We start from the raw sequence: 5,560 nt of genomic DNA on the forward strand, positions 1-5,560 counted from the left end.
TGTTGGTGCATCCTGGTGGACTATGTGTAAAATGCCAGAATTCATATGATGCTGCTACAGCTGACATATATTTGTTGTCAAAATATCTTTTAGTACATATGTTGTTAAAATAAAATGAACAGTCTAATGATCATTTTACTGTTATGTGTAAAGACTGCAAATGCTGAAAAATCTTGAAGTCTGTATGAAATTGAAGGTAGTTTGAGGATTAATTTTTTTATGCTTTTTAAGCTAAAAAGGGGGGGGTTATATTATACATGAGATCGTATTATACACGAATAAATATGGTAAGTCTGCCTGCAGAAAGACAACAGGTTTAGTTTGAAGTGAATAAATTATTTTATTGCAGAATGCTCAAGTTTTCATATCAGAATGCAGGGTTTCAAGAAGTTAAATGCATTTTTATAAAGAAAAGGACAATGGTTGTGCTGTACTCATTTAGTCATTTCAGCTGTAAAATCAGAAGGTTATTCCTTTAATCCCATATGGTAGTATTTTTCAAACAGCCTATGAACAACAGCATAAAAAATGAATATGTTCTTCTTGTTTTGTTTCATTTTAACATTAAATCAAAGAAAATTGAAATTGTTTCAGACCGTGCTTGATTACAGTGATGGATAATTAAGTTGCAAACATGCAGGTTGATTTTAAAACTATAACTGAAGTTTCCAAATTGTTGTTTTTATTATAGGATATCAGTCAACTTCTCATTGCTAATATTTTCTGCAGAGCCAGTTTTTATTTGAATCTGTATATTAATAATAGATTACATGAATGCGTTCACGTTAAAAGCCAAAGTGATAATTATATCACTGATGCATTTGGCTTTCAGTCCTTTGATGATTTCCAATCACATAGGCAGTAGGCAGGTGTTTACAATGAAGAAGCTCAGAGTGCGTTTTCTGCCCACCTCCAGAAGGCACAYAGACAAGGTTAGAAAGCAGCTGGTGAAAATAATGGAATATTTAACTGCTTAACAGACAGATATTTCCCCGAGCAGAAGGTGAGACGCTAAAGGCAGAGAGAAGATTGGACTCAGATTCATCAGATGAACGAGAGAGGGGAAGAATTGGATAATTAAGCTGCTTTATTTCTGACATATGTGTATGCAGTCAGGGTTAAAGATTTAATAATGCATTATAATGTTAACTGTAACATTCTGTTTATCCAACTAAATGAATAGCCACAGTTTTTTTGTTTTTATTAACAAATTGTGTAGTGCATTGTATAGAAAACTATGTTGAATACTTTGATTACCGGTAGATGTATGCTATATAGTTTGTATTTAAATGCATCAAGTACCTAGCTTTGTTTTTTTTTTTCTGTGTTTGTTTGTTTGCTGCTTTTAAGAAACCAAAAACAACAACTGTTGCCATTTTAAACGGGGYGGAGGTACTGTATCTGTATTTTCCAAGCACATAGTTCCATTATATACCACAGTCAAGTAACTATGTTACCTTCAGTTGTTATGAAAATGCTGAAAATATCAAAAATCTATTTGACTTCATATACAGTATTATCTAAACAGCTTGAGATTGGCCTCTCTCTTTAAAAACCTCCTACCATTTCAGCGTGTCTTCAGGGGAAGGGGTGCTCTGTGGGGCGGGAGCTCAGCTTCGGACTGAGCTACAGGGAGGRGCCTTAAAACTTTACACTTTCTTATTTCTCCAAAAACTTCACCACCAAAGTTTGAAATCATTTCAGTAAATCCATATTTTTAGGAGTTTTAGTTTCACAGTTAGCTGTTATTGCTTTTGTGTATTACATAGAAAACATCTGCATGGGAAAAAAATAAATATCAAGGAGGTTCTGTTTATGCTTTAATAATTCTTCTGTGTGGATCCCTCATTTTACAATTTTTTGTCCTAAAATTCCCTAAACAATGTGTACAGTAGAAAAGTAGATGCATGCTGTTTGGGTGTAGCATTGTGTTGAGTTTCTGCAGGGTGTTTTGGTTGTAATGAAACATCACTGTGTATCCACGCATCACCTCAAAGTAGTCCCTGCCTTTTTATGGCCTTTGGAAATCAATACGCCACAAAGCACCCCTCACATTGCTTATCAGTAATGATGATAGTGATGATGCATATAATAAAAACATTGGTCTTGAGCAAAACACTTTTGCACTCTCTCAAACTATTATTACCTGCTTTTATTGTGCAATTTTTATTTCTCTTAACCTCTCCGCTGCTCTTTATGTCTGCATCAGCCTCGTTGTTGTTATCTGTCCTCTTCTTTCTAAATCAACCCCTCCCCGGTTTTATGTCTTCTTTACATTAACTCTGTCTCTTCTTCGTTTCATCTCACTTTTTTTTCCACTCCTCTCTCAGTCGTTTTCACTTCCTCATTTTTCCCTCGCTCACTCTATTTCTCTCTTTCCCCTCTGCTGTTTTGATAGTGATGCAGTTATCAGGCTGTCAATTCTAATCTTGTCTTGCCAGTGCAGTGCTGTCCATTCAGAATTACTGCTACCACCCCCTCAACCCCCCCCTCCCTCATCTCCTCCACCCCATATCTCCCTCTCTTCACTTACCATCCCTGCCATCTCGTTCTCTCTCAGACAACAGAAAYGCTGATGGGATGAGCAAGTGAAGGCTGACACTGTAGTTCAATTTATTTATTTTTATTTAATTTTTTTTTTGCTACTAAATTAGTAAGCTGTGGACAAAATACATGAGACCTTTTTGCTCTGTACAGGACATTTTGGTCTTACCTGGTTTATTTGTTGTAGAGATGCAGTGCAAAATATTACAAATATGTAGATTTTTTTGTTTACATCAATGTGAATCTGGGTTGTAGCTGGTCAGTATGTACTGCTGYACAGGGCTGGCCCTAGCCAATGTAGCGCCCCAGGCAAGATGTCAGGTGATGCCCCTTGTGCAGTTTTCTAAATCTCACAGCCAGTTTACATACCAATTGAAATAATTTTGTCTTTGATGTTTTTATTTTTAGAAAATGTGTTGTTCAATTAAAATAATTAACACACAGTTCATTTAAAACAGAATAACAGAAGTCTACATCATACGTGCCAACATAGGCTGATAACTAAGGAACACCTATTCGTGTTAACTAGCAGCTGTGGAGTGAAGCAGTTCTAGGGGGTGTCCAAGAGTAAAATCTCCTGGAAAATGTTGTAAAAGATCTACATAAAACTGCATTTTCCAGCTATTTGAAGAATATTTTACCAAATTCTTGGGATTATTAAAACATAACAATATGTTGACAGAAAATGTTTTCAAGACTTTTACCCAGGAGACTGAGATTATGCACGTTATCAACTTTTATTAGGGACTGGTTGACATCTGGCTAACAGTTTGGTTGGGTGTATTTTAAAACAAAAATTTTGTTCATGGTTTCGCCACATTCATGTATGMTGACGACTTTGTTCTGCTCTCCTCGACCTGCATGACTTATTAAATGGATGATGGCAAATTTGGTAAATCACAATGGAAATCACTCACAAAGAGAAACACACAGACATAAGTATTTACATATTTACCCACCTTTCAGGCAAGAAATAGTTTTTGATACAAAGGTTAGGACAAGGTTGTTCAAATTAGCCAAAAACATAATTAACTTAAATATCCTTATAAATTGTGGCTTGTGATTCAGTTTTATTTGTATTTGTTGATTCATTTATTCATTCACTTAGCTTCTAAAGTTAACAATTAGTAACATTCTCTTATTTACAGATTCCTTTCGAATCAAATAAAACAAGTGTCATCAATAGATTTTCTGCCTAATCATCTAAAAGGTGTTAACACTGAGAAAACAGATGGTATTTACTGCTTTTAGATTTATAAACTGTATTATAATGAGCCTTCTTCAATAATTTATCAAGTAGATTCTTTCCAGATTGATGGAAATTTCATGCTTGTCTCTCAGCCCTCTGCTGTGTGTGCTGGAGCTCACAAACACAATAACTGCAGAAGAAATACAKTTTTAAAAATGAAAGCATGCGCTCCTTCCTCTCCTGGTTGATTGCATGCTGCTTTGAGCTTGTATGTCATTACTTTTTTCCTCCATATGAGTACATGTGAAATTTCCTGGAGATTATTTAGCTTTCATTTTTTCTATTTTTTTTTCTTTGTTCTTCTTCTGTCATTTCATTAGCTTCGTCATCGGTTTATTCTATTTTCACTTCAAAGGCTCAGTCGAACAGATGTTGTTTCAAATGCCTGTCTTCTGCCTCATTGCCTAAAAGAGAAGGGTGATTATTTTTTAATGAAACCACGTAGTTTTAGGCACACTCTTGCACCCAAACACACCAACATGAAAATTACCTGAAATCTGTGAAACAGACAAGCAGTGCTTTTGCACAGCCCAGAAAGGAAACAGTCATTAATTTCTGCACATGCACCTCAAAAGCAGTTTTGAAGTTTTTTCAGTAGTTGTTAAATGTGCTCTTGGACCTTGAATTTAGATTAGTTCATTTCATGCTGTGGAATACAGTTCGGTAAATGCTTTACCAATCTAGTGCACTTTTCAAAAGTCGGTCCTTTTTCTGTTTTCCAAATGGCGGTATCAGGAGGAAACATGGTTGTTGTTTAATCTTGTGATGAGTAGGAATGTCTTTAAAGTGTCCAAGCTCAACAGAAAGGAGAGCAAACTCGTAGAAAACATCAGCCTCTGTATCAAACAACAACTAGAGGAAATTTAACCCYGGATCAGTGGATAATAGAGGGAAACCCCAAAAGGTTTTTTTTTTCAGAGATTCTACATACGGAAATAGCCAGAAAGTCATGGAAATTGTCTTTTAGCTGAAAAATGAAGAAATTTTTAACATTAGGTTAACATTAGACATTTTACATTAAATCATTAAGAAACTTAAATAATACAAGCAAACAAAAATTGTGACATAATCATTTACCACAAAGTCAGTATTATGTTCAGCAGGTCATTCTTTTTCTCTCTCTCTCTATTTTACAATATGAGTACAAACAGATTTTTTTTGTCTGCCTTCATGGCACCAAGAAAATCAGGTTAAGTCATGTTCTGTTGTCGCTAATAACAAGATCAAAGCATCACTTTTTTTCTTACTTATTTTCTTTTTTTCTCTCCTGTGCTTGACATGCTCTCTCCAGAGCAAAGAAGCCAATTTCCATAAAGAATCACAACCACAATCAGGTGACCTGGATTTGACTCCCAGTCAAAGCCCTACCTGAAAATGGAAATGTATTCATGTGCATTGGATCGAGCACATCAAACAAATATATATATATTTTTTTTTTCTGTCAGAAACAGCACTGGAGATTGGAGTGTAAACACAATAAATGCATTCAGTTATTTTTCTTACAGTTTCCCTGGAACACATTTTTTATTTTTTGTTGTCAACATACAGTAAAAATCAGTTAAGGGAATGTCAAATTTTCWTAAAGTCAGACATTTAATAGCACCCCTCTCCAATCCTAATGAACTAGATTTGTCTCAAATACAGCTACTGTACTCCCAATGTGAACCTCACTTTCTTAGCCTTTACTCTGACATTTAAGGGATGGATGGATGGATGGATGGATGGATGGATGGATGGATGGATGGATGGATGGATGGATGGATGGAT

General features: G+C 35.3%; 1 protein-coding gene and 1 long non-coding RNA gene across 2 annotated transcripts in view; one reads left to right on the forward strand and one right to left on the reverse strand.

Annotated features, from left to right (window-relative positions):
- The window catches only part of LOC106524164 (uncharacterized), a 122,988-nt gene that overhangs the window by 109,348 nt on the left and 8,080 nt on the right, over positions 1 to 5,560 (reverse strand). The window lies entirely within an intron of this gene.
- LOC106524163 (thymocyte selection-associated high mobility group box protein TOX) overlaps positions 1 to 5,560 on the forward strand; it is a gene marked incomplete at its 5' end in the record, with an annotated part of 59,856 nt that overhangs the window by 43,972 nt on the left and 10,324 nt on the right.

Source organism: Austrofundulus limnaeus, unplaced genomic scaffold (assembly GCF_001266775.1).
Source record: "Austrofundulus limnaeus strain Quisiro unplaced genomic scaffold, Austrofundulus_limnaeus-1.0 Scaffold178, whole genome shotgun sequence".
Lineage (NCBI taxonomy): Eukaryota > Metazoa > Chordata > Actinopteri > Cyprinodontiformes > Rivulidae > Austrofundulus > Austrofundulus limnaeus.